The following is a 15,732-nucleotide window of genomic DNA, read 5'->3' as shown; positions in this document are numbered from 1 at the left end:
TGCTGACTTCTTTTACTGCTTAATCTCTGGATATCAGGGTTCCTTGAGGCTTGATACTTGGTCCTCTTTTTTTTTTCTATATCTACATCTACATATTCTTTCTATGTGATCTCATTCAGGCCCATGGTTTTAAATACCATCTATACTCAGATGGCACTCAATATTGCATCTTTAGTCCTGAGTTAAAGATTTATATTTCCAACTGTCTATTCGTCATTTCTGCTTAGATGGATAATAGGTATCTCAAAGTGAACTTGACTGATAAACTTTTCATGTTTCAATCTGCTCCATCTCAGCAAATGGAATCCTCATTTGCCCAGGTGATCAATCATAAACTAAAGCATAGCCATGATTTTCCTCCCTGTCTGACACAGGTACAGTCTGTTAATCTAATTCCAAAGAATACCTTTAATTTGTCCACTTCCCTCAACTCAAAAATCCAAGTCAAGTCATCGGGGCTGCTGAATTGACCTCATAATTGATTCCTCCTTGCCTTCTTCATCCCTCCAATTCTTTCTTGAGATATTTAACAGATGTCATCTCTTCCCTATTTAACTCTTCACTGCCTTCCCATTACAGTCAGAATGAAAGCCCAGGACTTTGGGCGGTAGCCCCAGTGAGATTTCAAGGTTATATCTTGCATTATTCTCCCCCTCACTCACTAGACTTCAGTCGTACTGGCCTTTCCTGTTTTCAAACACACTTAACTCATGCCTGCTTTTTGAATTTTGCACCTGCTGTCTCTTCTCCCAGTAGCGGTCTGTCCCCAGATGCTCATATGTTCAAGTTCTCTATAATATTTAGATCTCATCTCTAATGTCATTTCTCCTAAGTTGTCTTTCCTGACCACCCAGTTTGAAGTAGTCTTTACCTCACCTGAATCTGTCTTATCACATGCCTATGTTTTGTTGTCTGTGCAATATTTATCACAATCTGAAATCTTGTCCATTGATTTGTTTATTTTCCATCTCCCTCTATCATTTGCTCCAAGAAAGTAAGGTCCTTTTCTGTCTTGTCCACAGTTGTATCTCTGTCTCCTGGAATAGAATCTGACATGTAGCATAAAACCTTAGTAAATCTTTTAAATTACTTAACTATCTGGAATTATACATATTTATATTAAAAATATATGTATTAAACATATGATATACAAATATGTTTGCTGTGTATATTTGCTGTTCTTTTTAAAACAGATATATATATATAAATATATATACTTAATAATATATCCCCTGTAGGGTTGTATGAGGCTCGTATATTTTATATATTTATACTTTATATATAGAGAGCAGACATTTGTATATCATATATTTAATATAAAATAGTATATGACAGGTAAATATAGTATTTTATATATATATATATATACACACAGATATACACAGATATATATACACATATATATATATATATATATACACAGATATATACATAATATACTATCCTCACACAACCCTACAGGGGAGATATTATTAAATTTATACATATAATACATTTTAAAGAAAATACCAAAATAGTTAGGAGTTTTAAAGTTTGCTTGTGAATGCATGTTGATATTTAAACTCATTATTTAAATAAAGATTATTATTCTACAATGTCTTTCTAGAAGATTAAACAAATCTAGACATTTTTATTTTGGTTTAATAGCTTGTGAAATTTAGTTTATTTGGCTCAGTCCCTCAGAGTCTCATAATCTCCACGTGTTCAAATAACTGTACATTTCTGGACCTGCAAAGTTGAGTCTAGATTCTAGAAGCATGGTGACTCCTCCTAGGAACTGGCTTCCTGAGAGGCCTGATCTCAAGAGTCAGCCAGGTTCTCACAAATAACTTCACAAAATCTCATTGACTTCATCTCTGGTTCCTTTGTTATAGCCCAGAAATTATGAAAAATCTAGTCTGGACATTGCAGATCAATCTGAACACGTGAGAGATCCTCTAAACCTCCACAGAAGAAAGTTTAACTTTTTTGCAACAGAGAACAGCGATCTGTCCTATTGGTGTTCTTTTAAGAAATGGTAAAGTCTCAGAGATAGATGTATTTTCATGCTTGAGTTTCTCTACTCTTTAGTAAGTGTCTAAATCAGTTCAGAGAGGAGGGGAGATAATCAAAAAGGGTCCTACCTTGTTACAATGCCAGATTATTTGAGAGCCCTAGGTTCTGAAAAATTGCTGAGAAGGAAGAATAATATTTACACATTGAACCCCTTGAAATCGATAATTCCTTTATTGAAAAATATCTTTTATAATATCTAATAGAGTGGCATGTTTACATGGAATGCCTAAGTTGTGCATAAGAAGACAGTGAAGAAATGAGTTGGTATAATTAACATATAACCTCACATTTTACTTAAAGAACGGGGCCAGACAAAATTATTGCTAACTTGAATAAAAAGAGGGAAAGAGGAAACAGAATGGAAAACTTCATAGCCAAAAATGTGGAATATGAGGCAAAGAGTGATGAAAGTCAGTGGTGGTTTTTAAAAGAGAATATTGTAATGACAGAAACTCAGGTGCTTTCAGAATGAATTAATAAGCTTCGATCTGAGATGCTCATAGCCAAACCACACACATACTTTACTTTAAAATTGTAAAAATGGCCCTGGTGTGCAAATGAAGTTTTCGGTGTTCAGTTATAGATCTTAAAGTGCATTATAATTAAGCTAATAAAGCATATTTCTCCATAAAAAGTAATAACAAAATTATGTACAGGTGAAAAAACTTACTTTTGCTTAGTATGAACTGAATTTTAGTAATAGAATAATGAATCCCAATAATAATAAATGCGATATGCTATTACAAATTTTTAATTACATGATCTGAATTATATTATTAAAATATGTTACAAATATGTAAAATGATGAATCATAAGTGCTTTAAAAATAAAACCTTAAAATGCACACAACAGCATTCTCATGTTGTAATCCATTTGTACTTTGAATTTTTTATCAAGCTCAATTCATTGAGCTCAACATTGACAGAAATGTAGGCACATCTCATACTGTTTCAACTCTACTGTTAATTTATTTTGATGATTAAATCATGACTTTTCCTTATGTTGTGCACTAAATTAGCTTTGTCAAGGCACTAAATGATGACACAGAGAGCTAAGGTAGAGTTTCTACATAACACCTGATGGGTGGGGAGATTACTAAATACTATTGACTCTTGTCAACAAAATGTAACCCCAATTCACATCCTATTAAGAAAAACACAATCTAGTCATATCTAAAGTGCCAAGGAAATTGGTGTAGTAGCACCATCTTTCTTTAGCATTGATGTAAGACTCTTGAGGTAGGGATTAATTTAGATAGATTCTTAATGTTTGGTTATGTGATAATGCTATGAAAAATATATAACACACCACCTTGACAAGATCCCCTTGGTGAATGAACTACTTCCTCCTTGGTTTTAAATATTTTTATGAAGAATATAAGATTTATGGGCTTAATGAACTGGGGAGGGTAAAGACAATCAAAATATCTTGTGTATGGCAAGTTAAGCTTCATTCTTCTTTAAATTCCAGTGGCTAGGAAAACAGATGAGGGAGGAGAGTATCTTATCAATCAGACGATAGGACTTAATGTAGTGCCCTTCATGCAGGACGATCACAGGGCACTTTTTTTTTTAAGGCAATTCGCTTTCCTGACTACAACAGAAGGGAGGCAGCATAAAACAAATTAGTCTAAGACTCAAAAATGCCAAGGGCCCTATTAAGTATAAAAAGCTAATAGGGCATGTACTTAAACCCACAAGTGTGTGCATGTGTCTCAGAGACGGGTAGTGTAAAAAGAAATTAGCAGCTCATGCTGCTTTAGCAAGACCATACAGAGTTTTCTTGATTCATAAAACCTGACTTACAAGCAAATCTCACACAAAACTAAGCAGCTTTAAAAGTGAAGCTCAGATGGAAAGACAACGGGGCTGCTTAGACACAAACGTTACTCCTTTTTCAACATCACCAAAGCAATTCATGTTATGTTTTGATGCTATATTGGTGGGATACTGAAAAAAAAGAAGAAAAACAAACATTTTATATATAAGTATTTGAAGCATGTGGGGGGAGAGGAAGTTTATTTTCGTAATAATGTCAAGTGAAAACTTGGTGATTATATGCAATTTTACATCCTCCATTATTTTCTCTGTTGCTATTTCATTAAGTCTAGTCATCTTTTTCTCTTTAAAAAATACACTGTGGGCTTCCCTGGTGGCGCAGTGGTTGAGAGTCTGCTTGCCGATGCAGGGGACGCAGGTTCGTGCCCCGGTCCGGGAAGATCTCACATGCTGCGGAGCAGCTGGGCACGTGAGCCATGGCCGCTGAGCCTGCGCTCCGCAACGGGAGAGGCCACAGCAGTGAGAGGCCCGCGTACCGCAAAAAAAAAAAAAAAAAAAAAAAAAAATACACTGTAATAAAGGTTTCCACATAATTCCATGGATACATAATTGAAATCACTAATGGTGGCAGTTCCTGAATCTATATCCAAAAGGTAGGCTGTGTGAAAGAATTTCAATCTAAAATAGAACTAGAGGTTATAAAATGGGACTCTCATGTGTGTGTCCTCAGGAAGACAAACCTTAAGGACTAAGAGACTGACTCCCCATAAATACCTGATTTACAGAAAACTGATAGTGTCAGAATTTTCTCAGGTGATAGGTGGTTGATCAGAGGTTGTCTTATATCAACCTTGGGAACTTTTGCCAGAGGCACAAATGGAAGATGACTGACAGGTTGGGCTGGCCTCAAAGTGGGCTGAATTGAGCTTTGTTTGTGTGAGTGAACTAATGGTGTCTGCTCAGGAAGTTTTCAATGTTGGTCTCTGTTTCTCTTCATTTTAACTGTCTCTAACTGGACTCTTCTCCCTTTATATTCCCTGCCCATAAACACAAACTACCCCAAACTCTCAATGGTCTCTCCTGTAGCTTGCTACAATTTTCTTGTCCCACATTGCAATTCCTCTGCTATTTCCAAATAAACTCATCTTTTTGAGCTTGCCTCAGTTTACCTGAGTTTAAGTCAACATTTATGGTGTCAGAAGTGAGATTCAAAGAAGACTCTCAACAACTCTTAGGCCAGTGAACAAACAGGTGCCAGTACTCACAGAGTCCACTGAGCTCACTGTTTTCCCACCAACCCTGGAGTTTGAGGGTAAGTCTCAGAGTTTGAGCTCCCTCCCTTTTGGTTGAGCTCTCCTATTTAATTTTGTGATATATTTGGACCTATTTAAAGGCTTCATCTTCTTTGGTCAGTATTTGATTGTTTTCTTGTTGATAACACTCTAGAATTTACATATAATTCCTTTGGAATTCTTGACAGAAAAACAAAATACTGATAATAATAATAATATTGGGGGCACAGTTGAGCGTTTAAACACCATCAGACTATCTAGAGATTTTTCTTTTGCTCTCAAGAAAACCTCTGAGAAATGGGATCGCAATCATCTAAATGCTCTAAGAGTAACCCTCTTTCAGGGACCCAAGCCAATTTTATGTTACAATCTCTCTAAATTCATTTTTCTCTAGACTAAATTAAAAGACTAGAGCAAAAGAATTATTTTAATTGATACCTAGAGGCTTCCAAACATATTCAGCATTCTAAAATTTGCCTCTTTACAAAATACCGTTTCAAAGTTAACTGAAGCAAATAAACAACTAAAAGGAGATTAAAAAAAAAAAAATCTGAGGCTTCTTCGTTGGCAGCACCAACTGAGGTTTCCCCTAATCCCCTTTTCCATCTGAACTCCCCTAATTTCTCTAGTGTTAAACTCTCACCAACACTGCCTTTTCAAAAAAAGAGAAAGAAAGGAAAAAAATTCTTGATTTGAACCCAAACTCCACTCAGATCTTTTCCAATTTTCCTTCAGACATTTGCAGATACTGTAAAAAAAAAAATCAGGACATTGGAAATACAATTGTCCTGCACTTAAGAAAAAAAAGTAAATAGTAATTACTCTAGACTTTTGATAATAGACAAATATATCACAAAATTCTCCATCCCTCCAAAAAAAGACCTTTGCATTCTTTCTCTGTCCCTCGGAATTTTAAATCTTATTATGTCTTTGAAATGTAAACACCTGGGAGATAACCAAAACATTGCCCACAGAGACTAGAAGGAAAAAAGAGCCTTTTAAAATATAGACCTCTATAGAAGTTTCTTTGCCAAAATTAATTTGTAATGTGCTCTATTTAATTGGCTTAAAGAAAATAAAGCATTTATATAAATATGATACTTTCAGAAACATAGAAACTAACCCAAACGTTTTTCAAGTTCACATAATCTGGGATAATCTTTGATAAATAAAAGCTAGCTTAAGGTTTTGGTTTAATTAAGTCAGATATAACTTTAGAGTTATCAACATTTAGTATAATACTTTTATTCTACACAGGTTAACTGAAAATCAAATAAACTCATCCAATTCTGTTACAAAATTTCTCAGCAAGAAAAATAATTTAAGATGATGGTTGGCTGTTTAATGCCTAATCCAAACATAATTGTTAAAAATAAGTATTTTAAATATGTGATCAAAGTTTCTACTAAGTAAAGTAAATAGTGGATTTTTTTGAATATCTAGCTCATTTCCAAATAAGATAATGTACTGAGACATTGATTGCTAAACATAAGTTTATCTCCTTCTGGCTTTTTAATTTTTTTGCAGAGACAAAAGGTATTTGGATCTATTAATAAATGTGTTTTTGCCACATTTTAAAAATTTTGCTATGAGGAAGAAGAGCTGAGATTAGAGAAGGACATGTGCTGTCTGCTACCACTCTGCTAGCTTCAGGGCTGGCAGAGAAGGTGGGAAAGAATAATAAATTGGAGACCTTAGCATGCCGTTTTGCAAAAGTAGGAGGGCACAAAATGCCACGGATTAAGATACATGCACTTGTGACAAAGTTTAATTAGGATGCTAGGAGATGAAATCTCTGGGAAAATAATGAGAATGAAAAGGAGGATTTTATGGTAATTGAAAATGACTGTATATGATAAGTAGCATATATATTGCCAGTAAGAGAAAGCATGAGGAGTGGAGATGCATTTTTATTGAGGGAAAAGAAAGTAACTTTGTCCTAAAGTAAAATGATTGTTCCAAAATAAAAAAAGAAAAAGGACAAAATCTAAATAGATATAGTAAGCACTGTGGAAAGGAATCTTGAGAAAGGAATTTTATGTGTGGTCAAACTGACTAAGATTGGGATGGATTTATTTAAGTTTTTTTTTTTTAAAGGAAGAATTTTAATATCAAAAGTACTCTGGTGCAAAATTAGAATTTGGTTTTCTCTTTTTAAAAGGATAATTTTTTTTAGATTATTGACCTTCTCTTAATAAATAATTGTAAACAGAGGTTTTTCTTTACCTTTAATGTAAACTGCCTAGAAAACAAAGATTCTGTGTTTTGTATTTATCGGGTCTTTGATTATTTAAGTAAAACTAGTTTTCTCAATATTAAGAGCTAAATTTTGCTCAGATCTTTGTAATTTTCTATATTTGCCTTTGAACTCTCTTATTGTCACCTGAGTTAATTGGTAATTCTCTCTCCATATAAAAAGGAGATATTACATTAATTAGGCTTATTTGGTGTGAACAAGGTAAGAATTTCTAAAACCCTGATGTTAAAACTGATGAATTCATAAAACTGCTAACAAAAGATGAAGCAACAACAAATACTAGCAAACAGACTCCAGTGACACATTAAAAGGATCATACACCATGATCAAGTGGGATTTATCCCAGGAATGCAAGGATTCTTCAATATATGCAAATCAATCAATGTGATACACCACATTAACAAACTGAAGAATAAAAATCGTAGGATCATCTCAATAGATGCAGAAAAAGCTTTGGCAAAATTCAACACTGATTTATGATGAAAACTCTCCAGAAAGTGGGCATAGAAGGAAGCTACCTCCACCTAATAAAGGCCATATAGGGCTTCCCTGGTGGCGCAGTGGTTGAGAGTCCGCCTGCCGATGCAGGGGACGTGGGTTCGTACCCCGAGCTGGGAGGATCCCACGTACCGCGTAGCGGCTGGGCCCGTGAGCCATGGCGGCTGAGCCTGCGCATCCGGAGCCTGTGCTCCGCAACGGGAGAGGCCACAACAATGAGAGGCCTGCGTACCGCAAAATAAATAAATAAATAAAGGCCATATATGATAAACCCACAGCAACATATTTCTCAGTGGTGAAAAATTAAAAGCATTTCCTCTAAGATCAGGAAGAAGACAAGTATGTCCACTCTTGCCACTATTATTCAGCATAGTTTTTGAAGTCCTAGCCATAGCAATCAAAGAAAAAGAAATAAAAGGAATCCAAATTGGAAAAGAAGAAGTAAAACTGTCACTGTTGGCAGATGACATGATACTATACATAGGAAATCCTAAAGATGCCACCAGAAAACTACTAGCTTTAATCAATGAATCTGGTAAAGTTGCAGGATGCAAAATTAATGCACAGAAATCTGTTGCATTCCCATACACTAACAATGAAAGATCAGAAAGAGAGATTAAGAAAACAATCCCATTTACCACTGCAACAAAAAAAATAAAATACCTAGGAATAAACCTACCTAAAGAGGTAAAAGATCTCTACTCAGAAAACTATAATGTGCTGATGAAGGAAATCAAAGACAAAACAAACAGTTGGAGAGATATACCATGTTCTTGGATTGGAAGAATCAATATTGTGAAAATGGCTATACTACCCAAAGCAATCTACAGATTCAGTGCAATCCCTTTCAAATTACCAATGGCATTTTTCACAGAATTAGAAAAAAATTTTACAATTTGTATGGAAACATAAAAGACCTTAAATAGCCAAAGCAATCTTGAGAAAAAAAAAATGGAGCTGGAGGAATCAGGCTCCCTGAACTTCAGACTATACTACAAAGCTACAGCAATCAAGACAGTATGGTACTGGCACAAAAACAGAAATATAGATCAATGGAACAGGATAGAAAGCTCAGAGATAAACCCACACACATATGGTCACCTAATCTTTGACAAAGGAGGCAAGAATATACAATGGAGAAAAGACAGTGTCTTAAATAAGTGTTGCTGGGAAAACTGGACAGCTACATGTAAAAGAATGAAATTAGAACACTCCCTAACACCATCACAAAAATAAAGTCAAAATGGATTAAAGACCTAAATGTAAGGCCGGACACTATAAAACTCTTAGAGGAAAACATAGGCAGAACACTCTTTGACATAAATCACAGCAAGATCTTTTATGACCCACCTCCTAGAGTAATGAAAATAAAAACAAAAAGAAACAAATTGGACCTAATAAAACTTAAAAGCCTTTGCACAGCAAAGGAAACCATAAACAAGATGAAAAGACAACCCTCAAAAATGGGAGAAAGGGACTTCCCTGGTGGCGCAGTGCTTAAGAATCCGCCTGCCAATGCAGGGGACTCGGGATCGAGCCCTGGTCCGGGAAGATCCCATATACCGCGGAGCAACTGGGCCCAACTACTGAAGCCCACACGCCTAGAGCCCGTGCTCCGCAACAAGAGAAGCCACCGCAATGAGAAGCCCGCGCACCGCAACGAAGAGTAGCTCCTGCTCGCTGCAACTAGAGAAAGCCTGCGCGCAGCAATGAAGACCCAATGCAGCCAAAAATAAATAAATAAATTTAAAAAAAAAAATGGGAGAAAATATTTGCAAATAAAGCAACTGACAAGGAATTAATCTCCAAAATATACAAACAGCTCATGCAGCTTAATAACAAAAAAAAACCCAATCCAAAAATGGGCAGAAGACCTAAATAGACATTTCTCCCAAGACGACATACAGATGGCCAAGAGGCACATGAAAAGATGCTCAACATCACTAATTATTAGAGAAATGCAAATCAAAACTACAATGAGGTATCACCTCTCACCGGTCAGAATGGCCATCATCAAAAAATCTACAAAGGGTAAATGTTGGAGAGGGTGTGGAGAAAAGGGAACCCTCTTACACTGTTGGTGGGAATGTAAATTGATACAGCCACTATGGAGAACAGTATGGAGGTTCCTTAAAAAACTAACAGTAGAACTGCCATATGACCCAACAATCACACTCCTGGGCATATACCCAGAGAAAACCATAATTCAAAAAGATACATGCACCCTAATATTCATTGCAGCACTATTTATAATAGCCAGGATATGGAAGCAACCTAAATGCCCATCAACAGAGGAATGGATAAAGAAGATGTGGTACATATATACAATGGACTATTATTCAGTCATAAAAAGGAACAAAATTGGGTCATTTGTAGAGACATGGATGAACCAAAAGACCATCATACAGAGTAGAGTAAGTCAGAAAGAGAAAAACAAATATTGTATTTTAATGCATAGATGTGGAATCTAGAAAAATGGTATAGGTGAACTTATTTGCAAAGCAGAAACAGAGACACAGATGTAGAGGCCAAATGAATGGATACCAAGGGGGGAAAAGGGTGTGGGATGGATTGGGAGATTGGAGTTTGACATATATACTCTACTATATATAAAATAGATAACTAATGAGAACAGACTGTATAACACAGAGAACTCTACTCGATGCTCTGTGGTGAGCTAAATGGGAAGGAAATCCAAGGAAGAGAGGATATATGTATACGTGTGGCTGATGCACTTTGCTGTACAGCAGAAACTAATGAAACATTATAAAGCAACTATACTCCAATAAAAAAAAGATGAAGCAAAACAAAAATTATGTAAAACTGATAAAGATAGCTATATTTTTTAGGACTTCATTTAAAACTTTGCTAGTTCTTTAATGTTATTTTCCAGAATTAAAAGACCCCCTTTCCTCCTCTTTTTAAAACTATCTACAGCTTACAGCAATTTTGTAAAGTGTATCTTTGCAACGAAGGTTGAAACATTTATTTTTTTTCTCCCTACCTCATCTCTCCAGAATTCAGAAACTCTTACTAGTCTTATTTTTCATGACAATATATGTATTTGCATAAATTCAGCAGGAACCGGTTCTACTTGTAACAGGACACAATTGGACAAGTCCTTGCCTTGACTTCTTAGCCTAAAAAGACTTTAAAAGTCTAATCTAAGATTCCTTATGAAAAGTTTCAGCAAAGCAGATTTAAAAGAGTCTACATTCCTGCTGTAATTATGTAAATAATCAGACCAATTTTATTAAAACTGCATTTAATTTACAATTAACTTAGTTTTACTGTGGTTATCTTTGATAAGAAATGGGGATGATTATAGAAAGAAGAATTATATTTCAATAATACACCTTTATGGATACCAGATTCCAGTATTTTTAATTGTCTTTGAACTTTGTTTTCTACCTGTAACTGGACTGAGTCCTGAACTCTAATTTCCTTCCATATGTGGCTAGAACTCTCCAAACTAACATTTCCAATTTTCTCCCACTCTTTTGACTTGAACTCACTATGAAACTAAAACTGCTCTTTTCCGATGCCATGAAAGTTAAAGCTGGACAGCTTGATACAGTTGGCCTTTTGTATCTGTGCATTCCACACCTGCAGATTCAACGAACTGCAGGTTGAAAATGTTAAAAAAAAATTCCAGAAAGTTCCCAAATGCAAAACTTGAACTTGCTGTGTGCCAACAAATATTTATATAGCATTTACATTGTATTTATAACTATTTACATTGTATTAGGTATTATAAGTAATCTAGAGATGATTTAAAGTACGCAGGATGATGTGCATAGGTTATCTGCAAATAATACTTGATTTTATAAAGGAAATTGAGCAGCCATAGATTTTTGGTATTTGATGGAGTGCTGGAACCAATCCCCCATGGATACCGAGGAACAACTGTATAAACTTCAGAGAAATCACCACAACACTTTATGTGTGGACAATCTTTGTGCCTGTTGATACGTGGCCACTGAGAAAGGTCACCAGAGACGTTCACACTTCAATCCAGGAAAATCTGTCAGGTTGCTATTGCTTGCCCTCATTCCATCTGAGGATGCTTAGAACCCAACATCTAGAAATTTTCTCAATTGGCTGCTCTCCAAACCTCAGAAACTAAATTTATAATTTGCTGGAACTGTTAATCTTTGTTTTTCTTTTGTTTCCATAGAAATGATTCCTTCTCAAATGTGAGTAAACTAAACTATCCACCTTAGAGGGACATAATGGAGATTCTTTATTTTTCAATCTGCCTGTTGTTTAAGTGAGGACAGTGAAATTCCATATAATTTCCCTCTTCCATGGGACAAGACACCTGCAGATGGTCCTCCTCAGCTCTGTGGAACAAAACACCTGAGGATGATCCATCTCAACTTCATGAAAAAAAGATGCCGGAGGACAACCCTCCTCAGCTTTGTATGGCATACAATACAATCCATCTATAAAGAACTATACCCCCCCCACACACACAACAATAACAAACAAGACCTAAATGGCATTATTGATCAGCTATACTTTCTGCAAAAGATCTTGATCAAAAGGGGAAAATGTGAAAAAAATTCAATCTGAAATAGAACTGGAGGGTACAAAATGGAGAAGCTCACACATGTGACTACAGGAAGACAAAACTTAAGGACTTGGAGTTTGATTTCCTGCAAATGCGTGACTTACAGAAAACTGATATTGTCAGAATTTTCTCAGATGATAGGGGGTTGATCAGAGCTTGTCTCATATCAACCTTGGGAAGTTTTGCCAGAGGCATGAATGGAAGATCATCCAGGTCAGGCTGGCCTCACAGAGTGGCCTGAATTGAGCTTTGTGTTACTGGACTGATGTTGTGTGCTTGGGAAGTTTTCAAGGTTGGTATCTCTTTGTTGTTTATTTTAGCCAGCTCTGACTGAACTCTTCCCTCTTTACATTCCCAACCCACAAATACAACATACCCCAAACCCTCAAGAGACTCACCTGTAGCTTGCTATTGTTTGCTTGTCCTGAATTGGAATTCCTTGCTTATCCCAAAATACATTAATTTTTGTGACCTTGTCTCAGTGTCTCTCTTTACTTGGGTCAACAGCTGCAAAACACATTATGATATATCTATTGCAATGCAGCCCTCTAAAGGCACTCGAATGAAAGAAAAGGGGTTAGGTCCTTTTACACATGTGTTTCATTTCTATTAAGTGAATAAAATATAAAAAGATAAAATAAAAATACAGTACATATTTTCTCACAAACCATGTTTCAAAATTCCATATTTTATAGAGTGAGAAATCACAAAATGAGAGGTATTGGGGGATCTGTTTAGTTAGTAAGAGAACCAGATGGTTGTAACCTAGAAGCCTCAAGAGTGCAGGCCAGTTTGACAAACAAATGGTCATTACAAATTTATCAGTCCTTTCCATGCATCCACTGCTATAGAATTGCCACTATCACCATTCTACACCCAAGCCAATGGCCAAGACTGACCCAGTGGAAAAACTCATGATAGAATGATGCAGACTGGATGGCTCCCCCAGAGCTCCCAGGCAGTTTTCCCAGTGAGAAAGTCCTCCCCTATATTGTACTTTACAGATTCTCGCAGTGATCATCTGTGACCAAAAACTGTTCCATTTTGCCATTTACGGAAGCAGTTCATCTCTTAATTGCCTTGGCAGGTTATATAAAGTGCCAACAACTGCAGTAGATTTCCCACTGCACTATCATAGGGCATTAAAATCCACACCTACCCAAGTTTTTCATAATACTCATAGTAATGGCCAAGATTTATCAGGCATTTAAAATTAGGTAGGCACCACTATGTTTTCCGTTTTACACATAAGGAGCCAAAAACTAAGAGGTTAGATGACTAAGGTCATAACTTTTATAATGGGTGAGCTGAGATTTCAACCCACATATATTTTATTCTAAAATATACATTTTAACCACTATTCTAAATTAGAGCAATTACATTTTTTTACTAAAGTAAGCATGATTTATGTTTACCACAACTAAACTCTACGAAAACAAAGACAAATACATGAAGAAAAGACTAAATTAAAAAGAACACCCTCATTCACTTTCCTAGAGGCTATATGCTTATCTTATTGATATAATGCAATCTGAGTCTTAACTTCATGTCCGAAACCTCCCAGCAGCATGTCCTCAATTCTCAAAAGCAGGTGCCTCTTTGGCAATAATCTGGTCCCTGAGAGCTTCTAAGCTGATCAAGGAGAAAGTGTTTGTTTACCTGTCTGGCTTTCTGTGGTTAATAATGGCCTGTCTTTCCTCCCATCTCCCTGCTAGAGACACTCAGTTCTTGAGGAAGACAGAAGGAAAAGAAATGAGACGTTTGCTTCCCAACGCACTGTCTCCTCGTGCGAATGTTCCTTCGTTCCAGCTACCATCTCCTTCTACTATATCTGCCCAGTTTGGGAGGTTTACTCCTTTACTCTCTAGGAATGGAGTAAAATAATCTGCTTCCCTCTGAAATTACTAATACACATGACTTATTTTCTTTTTTTAAAGGTGCCTTAGGTTACCATTTGAAGGCATTTTAAAAGAAGTAAAATTAAAACTTTGAAATTCAACATGTTTTTAACTGGTTTCATATTTGTAGAACTTAACTTTTCTCCAGAAGACCATTCAATAAGACTCTAGAGAGGCACAAAGTCTACACACGTTCAATAGCCTAAATTTTTAGTGCTGGGGAAAGTTATTAATTCCTTTCAAAAGAACTACCATGAAAGTGAGTTACCAAGACGTGAAATTTGCTTTTAGGAACCTGACATTGAATTCAGGCAGAAACAACATATGTGAAGGCAAACGTAGCTCTTTGGGAGCATAACTTTCCATGGACATCCCCCATAAGTAAAAAAATTTAAATGCAGAAGACCCGTGCATGTGGAGATTTACCATTCGTGATGCTGAGGACCCATGAGGATTCCTGCAGGTCTCAGAATATGTAATCATTTGTGATTTTTGTTGAGGCAGGCATTTCAATCACTGGGCGCTCGTTTGCCTAACGAGTCTTGCCAACCTTCCAGTATCAGCATTTTGTCATGCCTAACATATTCTCTCCTTATCCCTGGAAACCATTAATGCAATTAATTAAAATCCAAAGCTCTTATATGGCCTGCAAATCCCTATATGGTCTGCTCTTTTCCACCACCACCCACCCCTCCCCAGCTTTCTGGACTCATTTCAAAGTACCCTTCTCTCTTGTTCTTCTATGGCCATACTGGCCTCCTCACTGAGCACGGAAAGTGCATCCTAAAAAGAGACCTTTGCCCTTACCATTCCTTGTACCTGGAGTAACTCTTTCTTTCCCCTGGTATCTACCTGCTGGGCATATTCTCTCCATTCTAGCAGGTGTCTGCTCTTAACATTTTATCACGGAAGATTTTTGATCCATTATATCAAAGAAGACTCCTAATACTGATGCTTCTCGTCTCCCTTACCTCACTTCATTGTTCTTCATGATACTTATCACTCTCTAAAATTCTACATTTACTTGTTTATTGGTTTATTGTCTTTTAAAACCCTCCAGCCCTATCCCACACTGTCCTTCCTGCTTCCTGCTTCTTTGCCCTCCAGAGCACCTTTACTTCTAACTCTTACAAAACCTAGTTGCAAAGCTGGCCTCCAAGCCTCTGGGAGCCCAGGATCTCCTCTAGAAAATTTCACTCTTCCTCAGTTAGTTACAGTCTAACCAAAAATTTCACTCTTCCTCAGTTAGTTACAGTCTAACCACACTAAGAATTTTTAACCGGACACCAGACTTCTGTTTTCTTATCCCTGATGTAAAAGGGAATTGTTTACCTGCCAAAGGTCCTTTTGGCATATGAGAATCTTTTAAAAATTGGGCTGT

This window comes from Delphinus delphis, chromosome 11, assembly GCF_949987515.2.
Source record: "Delphinus delphis chromosome 11, mDelDel1.2, whole genome shotgun sequence".
NCBI classification, from domain to species: domain Eukaryota; kingdom Metazoa; phylum Chordata; class Mammalia; order Artiodactyla; family Delphinidae; genus Delphinus; species Delphinus delphis.
Note: the sequence above shows the minus strand (reverse complement) of the source record.